This window comes from Saimiri boliviensis, chromosome 3, assembly GCF_048565385.1.
Source record: "Saimiri boliviensis isolate mSaiBol1 chromosome 3, mSaiBol1.pri, whole genome shotgun sequence".
Lineage (NCBI taxonomy): Eukaryota > Metazoa > Chordata > Mammalia > Primates > Cebidae > Saimiri > Saimiri boliviensis.
Genome location: NC_133451.1, coordinates 21086442 through 21106804, shown reverse-complemented (window position 1 = coordinate 21106804; position 20363 = coordinate 21086442). Strand labels below are relative to the sequence as shown.

Genomic DNA, 20363 nt, shown 5'->3' with positions numbered 1-20363 from the left:
TTAAGGACATATGTCCCCTTGACAGTCCTTCAGAAAAAAAAAATTTGGCATGGAACAGACATGGGTGTGGGAAGCGGGTAGAAGTGAAAATAAAGACAACAGCGTAATCCAGAGAGAGCCTGATTTCCACCTGATTTCCAGAATGACATCTCTTTCTGAATTCTTTTTACTTGGCTTCTAACTACAATTTACTGAATTAGCCTTTCATAACACCGAGGGAAAGGGCTGAAACACAAAAAAAGAAAGAAATAAAAAAACCCTGGGAGAGGAAAATTCAATGGAGGAAGCATAAACGACAGTGTACTTTCTCTCTCTCTCTCTCTCTCTCTCTCTCCCTCTGTGTGTGTGTGTGTGTGTGTGTGTGTGTGTGTGTGTATATATATATATATATATATATATATATATATATATTTTTTTTTTTTTTTTTTTTTTTTTCTCCTGAGAGCAGGTTTTATCAGAGAGGAAAAAAGAAGAGGGGAGTTCGCCTCTTTGAATGCCGTCCTACCTCCCACCAGCGTTGGGATAAGCTCTTGACAGACATTAACCTTCATGAGACTCCCATGAGCTAGGTATTTACCATCTGGATTTTACAGTTGATGAAATCAAAGAGGCTCGATTACTTGCCTCAGGGTGTACAGTTAGAGAGAAACAAAAGCGGAGTCAGGCCTGACTCTAAAAGCTGGTCTCTCTTTGGAGGTCATCAACCTGACAGTTAACAAGTTTATTAACAAATACATTTTGAGCATGATACTAATACTATAGATAGAATAAAGCCTACAATGTGAATGCTGCCCTCTGTTGGAGGAGGGTAGAACTTATTCCCTTGTTTTCTGTAGGTATTTGGAGCGACCCCAGTTAGAGTAACAAAATTGGCCTCCTCTGTCATCCTTCCTGGTCATTCCCCAAGGGCAGAAGACAGTCCCCAGTGATTGGCAAGTCAGGAAACAAGGTATTGAACCCAGCGTAACCCTCTTTCTTCTGCTTAGGGGACTGTCTGCTGGCAGAGAGGCTATATCCTTTTTCGTCTACTCTAATTTTAGGCTTAAAAGCCTTTCCCCTGTGAGCAGGTTGCGTTTTCCAGTTTCATCGCTGAAGAATGAGTTTTTTCCCTTAGGGTGTTTTGCCATTAGCCAGGCAATCAGACTTTCTCTGTATATTCCCAAGTTTCTCAATATCAACTTTAGCTCTGATAAAGATGATGAGTTGTAATTCTAACCTGTGTCTGCCTGATCTATGCTTCCCTTATATCTTAATTAATTGCAAACTCAGTTGGATCCCCCAAACCCTCAATGGGCTCACAATCTTATCAAAAGAGGTTTATATATAGCCCAATGTAAAGTCGTAATACATCCATTATCATCAACTGCTAATTTCCTATTTTAAAATTATTATTATTATTTTTTGAAGACAGGGTCTCTATCACCCAGGCTGACTTCAGTGGTGTGATCATGGTTCACTGTAACCCAGAACTCCTGGGCTCAAGTGACCCTCCAACCTCAGCCATCTCAGGAGCCAGCACTACAGACCTGTGGCAAGCACTAACCTCGATAGACAGACGCGCACCCAGGGCACTGAGAAGGCACCGGGCTTGGTGTAATGCTCTGCTGTTTCTGTCCTGAGATTCTTAATAGGTTTTAAACACAGGGTCTTGCATTTTCATTTAGCACTGGGAAACAGCATGAAATAGCTTCTCTCAATTTAGCTGCTGAAGAATTTTGGAAGATCTTAAACAGATTTTTCATAGTGAGGTCTGTTATGCATGGTTCTTCCAAAGAAATGACTGAAAATTATGGAAGAAGTGTGTGTGTGTGTGTAGGGGGGATGGTGTGGTGTCTGTGTGTAGGAGGTTTGGGAGTGTGTATGTATGTATGTTGCATGGGGGTAGGAATGTGTGCATAGGAGGGTGTTTGTGGGGTGTGGAGTGTGTGTGTGTGTGTGTGTGTGTGTGTGTGTGTGTGTGGTGTATGGACAGGAGTGTGTGTGTCTTGGGGTGTGGGAGTGGTGTGTGTGGGGAGGAGTGTTTGTGTCTTGGGGTGTGGGGGGTAGTGTGTGTGTGTGGTGTGGTGTGTGGGGGGAGGAGTGTGTGTCTTGGGGTGTGGGGGATGGTGTGTGTTTGTGTGGTTGGTGTGTGTTTTTTATTTTTTGGTTTGTTTTTTTTTGAAACAGAGTCTCACTCTGTTGCCCAGGCTGGAGTGCAGTGGCACCATCTTTGCTCACTGCAACCTCCACCTCCTGGGTTCAAGCCATTCTCCTGACTCAGCCTCGCAAGTAGACGTGTGTGTGTTGAGAGGAATCCTGAGGCCTAATCATGCCAATTCCTTTTATAAAGCATTTGATGTAATCTGGTTGCTATAGCTTTCTGAAAAGTAGTTCTTTGGTGGTGTGGTTAATGAAAACCTGTAAGAATCTGAAAGAACAGAGTTTGAAATCTTTTGTCACTTACTGTATGACAGACTTTCAACATTTCTGAGCAATAATTTTATTATCCAAAATGGAGCTAGTGATGTACTTCACAGCCTTATTGTAAGTATCAAATAAGATAAATAACGTCATTAAGTTGTTTACTTATTACTGAGTTGTGAGAGTTCTTTGTGTTTTCTGGATACAAATCCTTGTCAGATATATGTGTTGCAAATATTTTCTTCTAGTCTTTGGTTTGATGTTTCATTTTCACTTGAGGAGCAAATTTTTTAATTCTGATGAAGACTAATTTATTGGCTTTTTTTCTTTAAAAGTGTGTGAGTTTTATATCCTAATAGGAGATCACCAAGACTTTCATTTGTGCTTTGTTATAAAAATTTTACAGTTTTATTTTTTACATTTAGGTTTATTATCCATTTCCAGTTCATTTTTATGTTGTAAGGTAAGGGTCAAGGGTCCAAATTTAGTGGGTTTTTGTTTTGATTTTTGCTTACGGGTATTCAACTTTTTCATACTTTTACCTGAAAAGATAATCCTTTTCCTCATTGAATTATCCTAGAAACTTTGTCAAATATCAGCTAGTCATGAAAGTGTGGGTTCATTTAGAACTCCATGATGTTTCATTGATCTCTATCTTTTCACCAACACACTGTGTTTCTCATTCTTGTATGTATTAAGTCTTGAAATCAGATAAAGTCATCCCACTTTGTTCTTTTTCAAAATTGTTTTAGCTATTCTAGAATTTATGTCCATTTCTATATAAATTTTAGAGTGAAATATTTGGGATTTTAATGGTAATTTTGTTGACTGTATAGGTCAATTTGCGCAGAATTGATACCTTAACTCTAGGAGTCTTTTAATGTCTTTTAGCTCTGTATCTGCATTTATTTAGATCTTTAGTTTTTCTCAGCAATGGTCTGTTGATTTCAGTTTATATGCTGTGCACATTTTTTTCCCAAGATTTATTGTATTTCTTTTGATATTATTATAAGTAGTAGTATTTTATTACAATTTCCAAGTGTTTGGTTTTGTATACGGAAAAATAATTAATTTCACATATTTACTTCATATCCTGAAATTTTGCTAAATTTATTTATTACTTTTTGTGTCTGTGCTATTAATTCCTTAGAATTTTCCACCTTGATAATCATGTCATTTGTAATTAAAGGTAATTAGTTTTATTTCTTCCTTCTAAATCCATGTGCCTTTTATTTCTTTTTCTTGATTTATTGTAATTTGAGGACCTGTCGAAACAAACAAACAAAAAAATTAGTAGAAGTGATAAACATGGGAATCTTTGCCTTGTTCTGAATCTTAGAGGGGCAGTATTCAGTCTTCCATAATTATGTCTCATAATAATTACAAGTTAAATAAAGATTTTCTTTATCTGTTTAAGGAAAAGTCATTCTGTTCATTCTCCTACTAGTGTCCTGACAATTTTTATCTGACTAGATGTTGCATTTTGTAAAACACTTTTTGTGCATTTATTGAGATGACTATCTAGTTTTTGTTTTGTAGTCTCTTAATATAGAGAATCTCAAATTATATATTGAATATATAATTACACATTGAATATGCAATTTAATATAAATTCAGTATGCATGTAATTCAATATGACTGTTGGTTTATTTTTTGGGAAATTTGTCCATTTTTTTGATTTGTGAAACTTATTTACAGCATTTCTGTACAATTTAAAAACTCTTGATAGGTTCTGTGGTGATGTCCCTCTTTTATCATTGATAATGGTAATTTGTATTTCATATTGTCTTTCAAGTCTGATCAATCTTGCTGGGGACTGTTCAACTTTATTGATCTCAGAGAATGAGGTTTTGGTTTCATTGACTTTTCTCTTTTATAGTCTATTTTATCATCTCGTTGATTTCTTCTTCTATCCTTATTTATTTCTATTTTTCTTACTTTGGGCTTAACTTACTGTCTTTTGCTGTTGTTGCTTCTTAAAGTGTAGTTCAGATATTAATGGTGAACCTTCTACTTTTCAAATATATATATATAATGTTATAAATATCTTTCTACACACTATTTATGTACCACACATTTGATATGTCATGTTTTCATCTTATTCAGCTTAAAATATTTTCTAATTTCCTTTGTATTTTTTCTTTGAACCATCAGTTACTTGAAAATTTATTGTTTAGTTTCCAAATATTTGGAGATTTTTCATGTATTTTAATGTAATTGATTTCTAATTTAAATTCATCATGGTCGGAGAACATGCTTTTAAGTTTATTGAGACTTGTTTTATGACACAAAATATTGTTAATCTTGGTAAACATTCCATGTCACATAAAAATAATGTATAATTTACTCTTTTGGGTGAAATGTTCTATAAATATTAATTAGTTCAGATTTGTTTGTACTGTTTTTCAAATATTCTACATTCTTACTATTTTGCTGTCTAGTAGTTTTATCAATTAAGAAGTGGGAGGCAGGAGAATTGCCTGAACCCAGGAGGCGGAGGTTGCGGTGAGCCGAGATCGCGCCATTGCACTCCAGCCTGGGTAACAAGAGCAAAACTCTGTCTCAAAAAAAAAAAAAAAAAAAAAAAAAAAGAAGTGGGTTTTTTTTTAACTGATTATGTTCTATTTTTATTGATCAATAGTATTTGAACAAATTTAGGAAGTATATGTTATATTATATGCATAGAGTGTGTAATGATCAAGTCAGGGTATTTAAGACATCTACCAATACAAGCATTTGTCATTTGTATGTGTTGAGAACATTTAAAGTCCTCACTTCTATTTTGAAATGTACAATACATTATTGTTAACCACAGGTATCCTACTCCAGAAATATGAAATGCTTCACTAATTTGCATGTCACCCTTGTACAGAGGCCATGCCAATCTTCTCTGTATTGTTCCACTTTTAGTTTATATGCTGCTGAAGGAAGCACATTTTCTTAGCTGCAACCTCCTGAGATACCCTGAGTAAGAACCACCTAGCTAAGGCATTTTTGAATTTATGCCCCTCAGAAACTGTGTGAGGTAATAAATGTCAGTTGTGGGCACTGATAAGTTTTGGGTTAATGTGTGATCCCACAATGGAAAACTAATACATCTCTTATTTTAGAATTGAATGTTTTTTAATAGAATTGAATCTGCTTTATTGGTTTATTAATTAGTTATATTGTTTGTTATGTTTTGTGTTAGCAGTTGTTCCATGCTTTATTGCATGCATGTCTGACATTATTGTCTACCTTCAATTAATATTATATCACTTCAAGCACAGGATAAGAATATTCAAGTATTATATTTCTGTTTTTATCACCTGAATTTTGTGCTTTTGTTGTCATATATATTTTATGTGTATAATAAACTCGAAAATAAATTATTTTTATTCATTTATTTACTTTTTGAGATGGAGTCTTACTCTGTCACCCAGGCTGCAGGGCAGTGCTGTAATTTTGGCTCTGCCTCCCAGGTTCAAGTGATTCTTGTACCTCAGCCTCCTGAGTAGCTAGGATTACAGGTGCATTCCCAAGCCCAGATAATTTTTGTATTTTTAGTAGAGATGGGGTTTCAGCATGTTGGTCAGGCTGTTCTGGAACTCCTGACTTCAAGTGATCTACTGGCTATAGCCTCTCAAAGTGCTGGGATTACAGGCATGAGCCACCACACCCAACAAATTATTATTTTTAAATAATTTTATTTTTATCCCATTTCTTAAGTAGAATAAAAATATTTCATGTTTATCTATCAGCATATTAATGATTTCTGGTTTTATTCATTTCTTAGCAAAGATCTAAATTTCTTTCTGTCATTATTCTTTTGCTAGAACATCCTTTAACACTTCTTATAATGCTGGTCTAAGAGTGATCAGTGTTTGTTTTCTTAAGAAGTCTTTATTTTGCCTTTATTTTAAAAAACACATTGTGATGTTTATACAATTCTAGGTTGACTTTTTCTATTGTCTTTTTATCTCTTTTCTGTGTTACTCCACTATGTTCTGGATTGTATTATTTCTGATGATATGCTGATGCATTTTTTTTTGTCTTCTATTCACAGTGTATCTTTCCATGGCTATTTTCAAATATTTTCTCTTTATTACTAGTTTTCAGCAGTTTTATTATCATGTGTCTTTATGTAATTACTTTCCTATTTCTTGTGCTTTGGGCTCATTGAGCTTCTTGAATATGTGGGTTTATAGTTTTCAAATTTGGAAACATTTTAAGCACTATTTTTTCAAATATTTTTTTTGTTTCTTTATTCTTTTCCCTTCTGCTATTTCAGTTTACACATATATGTGGCTAGTTAATATTCTTCCATATCTCTGTCATGCTTTGTTGATTTTTTCAATCATTTTCTTTGGATCTTAAAAAAAAAAGTTTGTTTTTTTTTTTTTTTTGCTATATCTTAAAATTGATCAGTCTTTCTTTCTGCATGTCTAATATGCTGGTAATTCCATAAAGTGTATTTCTTATTTTACGCATTGTATTTTTCATTCCCTGATAAAATAAGTTTGATTTGGATGTTTTTTAAATCTTTATTCTTTCTTCATTATGCTTATGCAATTATCTACCTTTTGTAAATAAGCTAAGAATAAAGTTTTAATATTCTTATTTACTAATTACATCATGTTGGTAATTTATGAGCTACTTATTTTGCTTAATTTTTCTCCTTATTAAAAATTATTTTTTAATACAGTTTGTATGTATGGTAATTTTTGGATAGATTATAGACACACATTTTCATGTTGAATTTCTCTTTTTTCTGGTATTTACTTAAATAATTTTTGGTTTTGCTCTAGGACACAGTTAAGTTACTTGAACGATCTGATCCTTTGAATATTTCTTTTCAGGTTTCTTAGGTGAGTTCAAAGTAGCTATTTAGGGCCAATTTAGCCCCACTACCAATGCAATCCTCTTCTCAAATCTGTATTCAATGTCCTGTGTGCTTAAAAATATTTCCACTCAGGCTGGTGTGAGCACAAACTATTTCTGACCATAGTTCTGGAGACTGATTGCTCACCTGCCTTTTTCTACTGTTTTTTTTTTTTTTTCCCCCTCTCAGTTTAGTAGTTTCTCACACATATCCAATAGTCAGTAGGCAGCCTAAGATATGAGTAGTACTCTGTACAGGTCTCTAGAACTCTCTCTACTCTCTGTTTTTGTTTCTTCTCTCTAGAACACTTCTCTAAAAATTTTAGTCATGTCAAGGAAGCCATTAGATCTATTGAGGTCTCCTTTTTTCACTTTGTGTCCTGGAAATGTTCTTCAGGAAATAATCTGTTCCCTTTGCTCAGAGAATATGCTCATGATGTGCTACATATGGCATATGTGTTATCTATGTTTTTTGAAAAGTTTTGAAGTTGGATGCCTAAGACCAGTCCCTAGGACTACAATGGACAGAAATTCCTAGGTTATTTTGACTTTAGTTAAAAGCAACACAATGTTCTCTATGTTCTTATCTAGTAACCTATGATAATAAAATTCTACACAGATAAAATAGTCTCTTGATTGAATAGCTGAGTTTTCAAAATTCAAAAGCATGAACACCAAACTATATTATGTATTAGCACAAATAATTCAGATGAAGAGAAACATTAAAGAAGTCAACTTTGTTACTCAGGATATAGGAAAACATATTTTTATCCTTTCAACAGAAGCTTTGGGATCCAGCAGACACTTTTTGGTATCTCTCCCTGGGAGTAGCATTATCTGAAAAGATGCCTTATTGCCAGAGTAAACGCAACAGAATCAGCCATGTTTATTGTAAATCAAGCAACACATCTAGATGATTGATTGACGTTTTCCACTGATTACCCTGATGTTTTGGTGATTTGGTAACATGACTATCTTTCAAAGTAGTATTCCTTTGACACAGCTACTCTGAACATTAAATAGAGAGAGCAGCAAATGTTAGCCACTATCTAAATGTCTTGGCATGTATGGTTCAGTAGACAGCACAGGTGAGCCATATTTTATCTAATTATCTGAGTCATTCAGAAACCCTTAAGTCCTTTTTAGTTTTAAAAAGTACTCAAGTAATTGCATTTGTATAGATCTCATCTAAGTTCTCAGTCTGTGCACTCATTTGGTCACTGTTGAAAAGTGGTTCTAAAAATAACCAAAAGCTCAAAAGAAAGGTGACTGAAATCATAAGTAGATATTTAGATATACCAGAATCGAGTCATCTATTCTTTTTGATCTGCTTGTTAAGTGGAAGCTTTGATGCTATATCTGTTGCCTCTTTTCAAAAGGCAGACAGTAAAGAAAACACTTACAATCAGAATTTAATTGTCATGAATTTTACTTCATGGGTTACCTAGGTAACTCTACCGGTTTTCAGTGATCCTTAAAACTTACACTTTTATCTAGAAAGAGATAATAGATTATATACATTTGAAGGTCTTATAATGGGTACCTTAATATCAGTAGCTTAAAAGAGTCTGCAGTAATAGTTTGGTTCATACATGAATATTCATTTACTTTGTGAATGAATTATTCATACACTTATTAAGCACCTACTGTGTTCCAGGCACTATGCTATGATAGACAATTCTTACTATATTTTATTGCTCATTTGCTTATGATTTAGTATTGTGTATATGTATATTATACATGTTGCAAATGCCTTTCAAATAATATGCAGTTTCATCTTTTTTTTTTTTTTTTCAATGGCGTCTCACTCTATCACCAAGGCTGGAGTGCAGTGGAGTCATCTCAGCTCACTGCCACCTCCATCTCCCAGGTTCAAGCTATTAGTTCCTCAGCCTCCCAAGTAGCTAAGATAACAGGTGCCCAGAACCATGCCCAACTATTATTTCTATATTGTGTAGGCATGGGGTTGCAATGTTGGCTAGGGTGGTCTCAAACTCCTGATTTCAAGTGATCTGCCCACCTCAGCCTCTCAAAGTGCTTGGATTATAGGTATGAGCTACTACACTTAGCCTAGTTTCATCTTTTCTATTCAATTTCATTTCCTCCAGTTATGAACATAAAGTTTATTTTTCTCAACATTTTTTCTGAGTCAATTTCATGCTTAAAAACTTATTATACATTGATTGTTATCTGAAGAATAAAGTTAAAACTACTCATCCTTTAATTCAAAGTTTTCTCCAAAATCTTTTTAATAGATAAGTGAGCAAAATGTTTAAAGACCAGTGATTTAAGCCACAGTCCTATTGGTTCTAACCTATGCTCTCTACCACATTTTCCATAAGAACCCTAACAAAACATTCATCACAGTCAAACTATTTTATTTGTATTTTTCCCAAGATTAACCAAAGACATTTATGCCCTCTAGGAATGTCCTCCCTAGAGGGGAGGACATTGTCTTCTACTTATTGTAACCTTATTTTTCCCTCAAGAAAAATCAAACAATATTCCTTCAAACAAACGTTTGTGATATCTACCCAAAGTGATGTTTTCTTAATATGGACACAAACACATTATCACTTACTACGTATAATACTGGCTTATATTATTGTGGTCTGTAATGTAATGGCACTAATTTCACTAATTTCACAAGCTGTATTTTAAAACTACCCTAGTATTTTATAGTCTGATGAAGTTTTATCTCTTCATCTAGAGATAAAATAATTTATACAAATGAAGTAATTTTACTGTGATGAATGTTTTTTTAAGGTTCTTATGGAAAATGTGGTAGAGAGCATAGGTTAGAACCAATGGGGTTTTGAGTAACAGATAATGTATGATAAGATTTTAAGCATGGAATTGACTCAGCAAAATTGTTGAGAAAGATTAGTGCCACATCTAGATTGTATGACCTTATGAGAAAGGAGTGTGATCTTAGACAGTTCCGCCTTCTGATATCACCCAGCACAGTACCTGGCACAGAGTAAGGCTACCAGTAAACATGTTTTTCTTTTACTTAATATGGCAGCTGGAACAGTAGAAACAGTGCTGAACTGAGAATCAAGTTTGGATTTTAACTTTGAGTCTCTGGGTTGTTTCCTGTTAGAAAACTCACTTAAATTTTTCTGGGCCTGTTTCATCAGCTGTATCATGAGAAAGTTAATGACTTGATCTGTAAGTCTCATTCTGGCAACAACAACATGTGATTGATTTCAGTTCAGCATATGCTGGAGTCAGAGAAACTTGTATACCTGCACATGAAAATTTGAAAGGATTGATTTTTCTCACATGGCAAGGAGAATACAATCGGTATTCCAGGGCTGACCCAAATCGCTTCTCTCTTCTTGCTCTACCATCTTTCGCATTTGATCTTCTTCTTCTTGGTTACAAGATGGCTGCTGTATTTTCAGGCCACTCTTTCAATCTATTCAGACAAAAAGGGAAACTATAAAGGGCAAAATGTAAGTGTCAACTGAGCATGCCCATTTTTATTATCAAATCAATAAATTTTCTAGAAGCCCCAACTAGGAAATTTAGGGAAAATCAGTTTCTAGTTGAACATTGCCATTTCAGCAAAGTTAATCTCTGTCTCTTTCTGTCTGTCTGTCTTTCTGTCTGTCTGTCTTTCTTTCTGTCTCTGTGTGTGTGTGTGTATGTGTGTGTGTCTGTCCATCTGTCTTTCTACATAATGGAGAAATGGGGGATAAATAAATAGGATCTTTCATATTGCTATTGCATGAATATCAATATCTTTAAATCTTTACATTTTGGTAATTAATTACTGCAATGAAGCATAGAGGCTATAAGGAAATAAGAGCCAATAAAACATTTTGATGAGATAAGTTAAAAGACTTTAGACATTTTAGTTTTAGGATATACTACAATGTGAATGTGGCCTTGATCTTTAGATTTTCTTCTCCAGAAGACTCTGTTGTATTTTTAAAATAAATTAACTGATATATAATGTAACTGCAATAATTCACATTCATTGAATGAGTTTTGCCAGGTGTATACATTCATGAAACTATCACTAAAACCAAACCTTCCCATCACCTGCCTCACATTCCTCCTGTTCCTTTACAGCCCATTTTATTCCACACTCCATCTCAGACAACTTCTAATCTACCTTTATTTTTAACTATAGATTTATTCACATTTCTAGAGTTTTATATAAATTAAACATTCAGGATATACTTTTTTGTGTCTGATGACTTTCCTCAGCATAATGATTTTAGGATCCAGCCTTGTTGTTACATGTATCAATAGTTCATTCCTTTTTGTGTCTACATAATATTCCATTATATGGATATATTACATTTAATTTATTCACTTCTTGATGGACACATTGTTTCTCTTAACTTTGGTTATTATGAATAATGTTGCTATATACATGCATATGCAAGTCTTTGCGTTGACACAGATGTTCACTTTTTCTTGGCCAAATATCTAAGAATAGAATGTATGTGTTGTTTGGTAAAGGAAATGTGACATTTAAAAGTCTGATGAAATGTTTTCTAAAGTGACTTTGGCGAGTTTGCATTCCTACCAGCAATTTGTAAGAATTTGAGTTCTTCACACTCTTGCCAACAGTTGGTGTAGTTAGTCTTTACTGTTAGCTATTATGAGGGAGGTGGAGCCATTAGATTTTATATATTTAATTTGATTAAGTCATTTCGCTGATTTATTTCTAATGACATTTTTCTATGATACTTGAGTTGATTGTCTTGGGTTTTCAAAGTAGACAAATCATATCTAGAAATAATGATAATTTTATTTCCTTTTTAATTATATAACTCACATTTTAGTTTTCAATCATAATGGACTGTTAGAACTTCTGGACATATAATAAATAATAGTAGTGATGGTAAGCATATTTCTTCTATTTCTGATTAATGGCAGTATCTTTAGTGATTCAGCATTTGGAGTAGGCACTTTTCATCACATTTAATACTAAGGTTTTTAAAAGTGTGGCCAAAGAGGTTTTTTTTTAAAAAAAAAATCATAGCTGCATGACAAATTTGGAAACCAGCCTTTTGGTATATCTTGATATTATTTTCTCCCCAATTTGATTCAAATCTCTTGGATGAGCTCTTTTTGAGTAAATATTATTTAAAATTTTTAGAATTTTATTTATAATTTTATCATAAGTAGTCATAAATGATATTGATCTTTGTCAGGTCTTTGTATCAGTGTTGCACTGTCTTTATGAAAATCAATATAAAATCTTTCCAACTGTGTTCATGCTCTGAAATAATTTATACAGCATTGAACTTATTATTCCTTTAATATTTGGAAGAACTCATCACATTAACTTACAAATGTTTTTGGAAGAAAATCTCCAATAACCTTTCTGAATGTATATCATAATATTTGACCTATTAAGGTCTTCTGTTTCATAAGTCTATATTGGCTTCTTCCACCCCCATCTCCCCATTTATCTGCTTTTTATGACAGATACAGTCATTTATTACATTGCACAGTTCAATTTATTAGAACAGGGCATTATTTACACACCTAATAATTTTTAAAATTCCAATATTTGTGATGAGGCCAATTTCTGCTTCCTAGTCTCCTGCATTTACCTCCTCTTTTATTAGATTAGATTATCTATGTGTTAATATTTATTATTTGTTGGTTAATTTGGTTTTATAAAAAATACTACTGGATGTGCAAATTCATTTACTATTTTTGCATTTTTAAAACATTGCTTGGTTTTGTCTTTCTTTTTACATATGTAACTGCCTAATTGTAGCATCTGTTGAGTCTAGAGTGTCCCTTTTATGGTCTCTGCTCATGAGTGATGGAGATTAGGGGAAGGAGCTATCAGAAGCATGGAGCACAGAAAAGATATCACTCCAATCTTTTTAGTCTTGTGTTGTCATTTTTGAAGCTAGACTCACATGTTTTATCTGGCACATTTCATGTTTTCTAGACTTTCACTTCCACCCTCCACTGATTTTTTCATTCAACAGATACTTTTAACAGCATTTATTAAAGCATTTATTACGCTACAGGCATGGTAGCAATGGGAATCCAGGTTTAAGTAAGCCAGGCAAATTCTTTTCCTTTAAAAAATTGATGGTCAAGTCAGGAAGGAAGGTAATCAACCAGTGATGATAATAAAGTGTAATGAGGAATGAAATTGGGAAGATACAGGGTGCATTGGGGGCCCCCCAAGAGAACATTTGCTTAGATCAGAGAAGATTATTGTTCTAATCATTCATTTCCTGTAATGGAAGGAAGAATCAGCCCATAGCTCCAGGCTGCCTTTTCGAGGAACTCTGAGGCTGTGCAAAATTAAGTCATGTTTCTCATCCTTAGACTATTTCGGTTTAATCACTTGATGTGAGAGGAAGAGCTGAATCAATAATACCAATGAATCAATAATGTTCATGTTCCAAACAAATTCCTGAGAAGAATTAAAAATAAATGTAACAGTAAGATTATAGTTGTATAATAACCTACCCTGGGCTAGCATCACTGACTCCATTTTAGCTGTAAACTCCAACCTGGCTTCCTCCTCCTTACCACAGCCCCTTTGGGTACATAACAGGATCATGCTGCACTTAGAAGCATTGAAGCGTACTGTTCTTAACACTTGTAACCACTGTACCACCTCCTGCTTGGCATACCTCCCCACTGCTATTGTAAGAAAAAAGCTTCTCTTTTATCATTATACAGAAGGAGGCTGATCACCCCACTTCTTGGTAATTGTATGGAAACCACCTGTGCCTACAGCCCCTTCCTCTAGGCTACTTTTCTGCTTCTGTAAAATTCCACTTCAGCTAGGTACTCCCTCCCCTACCTAAATGCAGGTATAAAAAATAATCAGGCCCCTTCCTCAGGGCCGAGAGAATTTTGAGCATTAGCCATCTCTCAGTCGCTGGCTAATTAATAAAGGACTCTTAATTTGGAATTCAGATCATGGCGCGCTCCTTCTAACTCTCTTGGTTACAGCAGTTGCAGGGAAATTAGCAAAAAAGCTAAAATTAATAAAATTAATTAAAAATGACTATGTAGCCACTGGATCTGTGCTCAAACATAATTTGTAAGAGACTGTTAGTCTTCAGATGGATTAAATTGGGTTGACTGTGTGAGTGGAATGAGGAATAAAGCAAAGACCACCACATCCTCCTTCTACACAGTATTACTGCTCTTACTGAGCAATCAAGACACTTAGAATTCCTGAGGAAACAGATGTCCCAACATCTGCTGCTTAAGATGGATGCAACATTCATCAGTGGTGTGGCCAACCTGTCATGAAGTGAACCAGGTCAAATGTGGTGGTGTCCAAAGTAATGAAACAAGCTTTAAAATGGGGGTGTCCAGTTTTGTGGATTCGCTGGGCCACATTAGAAAACGAATTGTCTTGGGCCACACATAAAATACATTAACACTAGTCATAGCTGATGAACTAAAAAAAGTACTGCCAAAAAATCTTGTAATGTTTTAAGAAGTTTATGAATTTGTATTCAAAGCTGTCCTGGGCCTCATGATGTCCACGGGTTGGACAAGCTGCTTTTACAGAAAAATCAGGTTACAGAAATGATTATTTAGCACTGGGGGATTTGCAGTGAGGAAAAACACTAATTACTCTTTCTTCCACATTCTAAACCTATAAAGAAATAACTGTAGCAGCTGGGTGAAATGTAAATTACAGTGTTACTTTATTGTTGATAAAGATGAATTGGAGAAGTCAACTTAAGTAGGGTCTGCCATAACATCTTATAACTCTAGGCTTTGGGACCCTATGGGGTGGATGAGTGTGCAGAGCAGGTCCTGACATAGACCACAAGACGAAGATCACATGGCCTTGGGACCACTGATGGAGAGAGCCAATGGCAAGGGCTTGCTTCTCAATAGCAACTGATAAGTCCATAGAATGCTGCCCCATGGCAAAAAAAAAAAAAAAAAAGAAAAAGAAAAAGAAACAATGAATATCAGGCTGTCATTATCTTAGCAATTAAAATGAATCCTTCCTGTTTTTCTTGGAAGGCACAAGTGTGGGCTTAGAAGTGTCAAGAGACACTTGTCCCCAGTGCTTCTCTGAGAAGACGGTAAAATTTTATTGTATGAATGACTGATGAAGAGGGAGAGTATGTGAAAAAGTTTAAACATATGTAATATAAGCACATCGCTCCTGAAAAAAAAACACTGAAATAGAAAGTCAACATTTTGAAATACATAGTTCAGTTGAATGATATTATGAGTGAGATTTGTTTCCATATTTTCTAATCATTCTCCAATAATCACGTGTTTCCTGAATAATTGAGAGAAAAGCAATACAATTTGTTTTTAAATATATTCACAGTGAGGGCTGATATTTTGAGTTTTCCTATAATAAAATAGTTCCTAAAACACTTTGCTTGGCAAATAGAAGATATAAATTCCAAAAGGGCAGGAAATCACAGTCAACCACAAATCAATGGATAATTATTTGATACCTACCATATGCCAAATATTATTTTATGTGCTCAATACTCTGGTGAACAAGAGAAAGTGTCTTCTCTCTGAAAAGGTTTTGTTCTAGTAGGGGCAAGCACCAAACATATGAACAAACGAACAGAAAGCATAATTTCAGATATGGTAACTGTTCAAAAGAAAATAAAGCCAGGTTAGGTGAATATCTGGAGGTCTGTTATTCCATGAAGAAGTAACTGCAGATATAAAGTCCTGACAGTTAGGGTTGTAAAAACATCTGACAGCAGGGGATACACAGATAACACAGGGAAAGAGACAATATGGAACAGTAAAAACTGTCCTCATATGTAAAGTATAGGTCCCATCTGAAAGGTGGAGTATCAGAAATCTGAGCCTACTCGTTCTGGATTTTTAATTTTTTTTCATGAGAAACTAGAAACCCATATTATTAAGAAATGTATCCCAATATTTAAATGTTTGGAACTAATTCACAGTATTTTGGACCAACATATACAAAAGCACATAAAGATAGATCTGAATTAAGTCAATAGGAACAAGACCATTCATGAAGATGACATAGAGAAAAAATGAGCGGACTTTGTATATTTCAGAATCTCCCTACCAGCCATCCTGAGCCCAATGTGACAAGATCTTGTAAAGATCATCTTCAATTTTTAACTATCAATTTTCAAGCTTTGTAAACCACAGAGCAGAAGGAATCCTAGGATCATAAAGTTCATCCTAGGTAGTAAACATCAAAGACAGTTGAGGCCCAGGTAGATTAAGTGATTTGACCACTGATCCACCCCTGGGAAATGGGATTCAAATGTCCTGCCCAGAGCCCTTTCCATGGCACAAAAGTGTCTGTTACATGTCTTACCTTCTTTGATTCAGGCTGTTGATAATATCCCAACATACCAGTTGTTGTCTCGATTTATTTTGTTTCCTTTTCATATGCAGATAGCTGAAAGGGTAAACTAAATAAGTACATCTCAATTATGTTTAAGAATCACAGTAATTACTGGCATAAACGATTGGATATTCAATAGTGGGATATCATTTGAAAGAATCATAAAACAATTTGTGTAGGTATGAGAGCATTATATCATCTACACAGTAAATGAATATATTTTAAAATGGGACAAAACCAAAAACATCTACCACTTCAATGTTGGACATTTTAATACAAATTTTTACTTTACATGATCTTTGCAACAAAATTTTCTCACATTGGGCTCAGGATGGCTGGTAGGGAGATTCTGAAATAGACACAGTCTGCTCACTTTCTCTCTACGTTGTCTTCATGAATGGTCTTGTTCATGTCCTCAGAGATGGCTTTTTATTACAGTGTCTGATGGCAGAGGAAGGTGACATAAAAGCTAGTGAAAAAGTATAGAAGACCGAGAAAGAGAGCGCTCAACCTAGGCAAAAAAGCACTCAACATTATTTTGTTGGTAAAAATTTCACAATTATGTTTTATTAATCACTGATGTAAATTTTGGTTTTCTAGTAAATCCTTAGTCCTATTTTTTGCTGTGTTCCCATTTTTTCAAATGAGTGAGGGAATGAAAACATACACACCAAATTGTACTTACCATGAGAGAAAACATCCGTCTTAAAAATAGTTTAGCATTTGAATATCCTGCAGGGATATAACTATTTTGTTGTGTGCAGGAAACAGGGATGCTAGCAGGGCTGGAGCAAAGAGTTTTGTGGGAACATCAATGGGTCTCTTTTTGACTCCTGACTGGTCTTATTATGAAACATCAAGAAATGGTGAGACATATAATTCAGGAGATCTGACTTTTAGTACCAGTTGTGTAGAGGTGTGATGTTGGTTTAGTTCCCAAATATTTTGCATGGTTCCTTTATTATTCAAACAGAACCAATAACAATATAAAATTTATTTCCAGACCAAAACTTTAAAAGATAGAAAGTGTTGGCCGCACAGTGGCTCATGCCTGTAATCCCAACACTTTGGGAGGGTGAGGTGGTTGGATCACTAGGTCAGGAGATCAAGACCATCCCGGCCAACATGGTGAAACCCCGTCTCTACCAAAAACACAAAAAATTAGCCAGGCATGGTGGTGGGCACCTGTAGTCCCAGCTACTTGGGAGGCTGAGGCAGGAGAATCACTTGAACCCAGGAGGTAGAGGCTGCAGTGAGCTGAAATCACGTCATTGCACTCCAGCATGGGTGACAAAGTGAGACTCCACCTCAAAAAAAAAAAAGAAAGAAAGAAAGAAAGAAAATGCTAAACAAATGCCTAATTACCAAATAATTTCAATTTATATGAAGACTCTTAAATGGGGTGGTTATTGGAAGTTTATTCTTTTAGTTTTGTTTTGTTTTGTTTTTGTTTTTGAGACAGAGTCTCGCTCTGTCACCCAGGCTGGATTGCAGTGGCGCAATCTCAGCTTACTGCAACCTCCACCTTCCTGGTTCAATCAATTCTCCTGCATCAGCCTCCCAAGTAGCTGGGATTACAGGTAAGTGCCACCATGTCTGGCTAATTTTTTTTGTATTTTGTTAGTAGAGACAAGGTTTCACCATGTTGGACAGGCTAGTCTCAAACTCTTGACTTTGTGATCTGCCTGCTTCATCCTCCCAAAGTGCTGAGATTATAGGCGTGAGCCACCGCGCCCAGCCTGGAAGTTTATTCTTTAATCAACAACCTAAATTTATTTTCTTAGAATTTATCTCCCATGCTGCTAGAACAGTTACCTATGTTAAATATGGCAATTTATGTTAAAGCACTCCCATGAGTACACTGCCTTGCATATATATAACAGATGGAGCCCTTGCTGGTTTAGTGAATCAAAAGAAAAGGCTGACTGGCTGCCACGTGCATGACCTCCCAAATGAGCCCTATGTTGGTTGGTTTTCCATAGGACAGTATGATCAATCTATCTATCATCTATCTATTTATCTATCCATCTATTTATCTATCCATCTATCTATCATCGATCATCTATCATCATATATTTAGAAAGAACTAGGATCTAAACTTATACTACCTAAACTCTCAAGAGATTGATGTAAAGCCAGTTTATTATACATTTAAGTTTACGCGACTGCAATCTATAACTCCCTTCTCCCTTCTCGCTAATAGATTACTACTGCCTGGATGTTGGTTTCCCTCCAAAATTCATACATTGGAATTTAACCTCCTTTCTAGTAAATCCTGTTTGTCTTCTTTTTTGCTATGTCCCAATTTTTTCGAATGAGTGAAAGAATAAAAACGCAAGAAATTGTATTTACATTGAGAGAAAACATCCATCTTAAAAATAGTTTCACATTTAAATATCCCACAGGGATGTAGCTATTTAGTTGTGAGCAGGAAACAGGGAGGCTAGCAGAGCTGGAGTAAAGAGTTATTTGGGGACATCAATGGGTCTCTTTTTGAATCTGCATTGGTCTTATTATGAAAAGTCAAGAGTTAAGAGATGGGGCCTTGGGAGGTGATTGGGTCATGAGGGCTTGTCTCTCATGGGTGGGATCAGTGCCATGACAAAGGTATTAAGGGAGTGCATTTATACCTTTGTAACCCTCTGCCATGTGAGGATGCAGCAACAGGGTGCCATCCTGGAAGCAGAGGGCAAGGCCTCACCAGACACTGAACCTGCTGGCACCTTGATCTTAGACTTCTCAGCCTCCAGAACTGTAAGAAAGAAATTTCTATTATCTACAAATTACCCAGTCTGTGGCATTTTGTTATAGCAGCAAAAATGAATTAAGACATAATAGAAGCAGAAGTCTCTAGTATGAGCTTTCCAGAAAGTTTGTGCCTTTTTGTTGTTGTTGTTGTTGTTGTTGTTGTTGAGATGGAGTCTGGCTCTGTTGCCCAGATTGGAGTGCAATGATGTGATCACAGTTCACTGCAGCCTCCAACACTCAAGCAATTCTCCCACCTCAGTGCCCCAAATAACTGGGACGACTGACCTGCCACCACTTCTGGCGAATTTTTAAAATTATTATTTGTAGAGACGAGGACTTGCTATGTTGTCCTCGTCAAGACTGGTCTTGACCTCGGAAGCTCAAGTGATTCTCTCACCTCAGCCTCCTGAGTAGCTGGAACTACAGGTACACATTAGCACATCTGCCTAATCTTTTAAACTTATTTGTAGAGACAAGGTCTCACTGTGTTGCTCAGGCTGATCTTGGTCTCCTGGGTTCAAGTGATCCTCCCACCTTAACCTCCCAAAGTACTGGGATGACAGGTGTGACCCACCATGCTGGGTCAGTTTTTGCTTCTTGATTAAAGGAGATGGATTCAACAGGCACCTTTATTTACTTTCACCTTTAACTTTTCTCCTTTTTTTTTTTTCTGCTTGGAATAAGGATATGATGGTTGGAGGTATAGCAGCTATCTTGAGACCCATGAAGTTACTCATACAAAAACAACAGCCAAAAGAAATACAGAAATAGTGTGGATACCCTAAGGCAGTGCTTCTTAGTCTATCTGTGGTTAAAGATAACTTAACAAAATTCAACCTATTGTGGACTGATTAAAATACCATAAAAATAAATAAAGGCATTCAAAATACATGTTCCTATGTTTTATTAGATTCAGAAGACAAAATGATTCTATCACATTTTATCCAGGTTTCCAATTGCTTACTCCAATATTCTATGCTTGTCTTATCTGTGTTAGCTTGCTTGGGTAACTGTAAAAAAATACCAT

The 20363-nt window shown here is 35.3% G+C and overlaps 1 non-coding gene across 1 annotated transcript; it reads right to left on the bottom strand.

The window, feature by feature from the left end:
• Positions 1–5227: 5227 nt before the first annotated feature.
• Positions 5228–5334, bottom strand: LOC120363741 (U6 spliceosomal RNA). The gene has a single exon (XR_005579193.1). It is a non-coding gene; the product is annotated as a U6 spliceosomal RNA (small nuclear RNA).
• Between the last annotated feature and the right edge of the window lie 15029 nt (positions 5335–20363).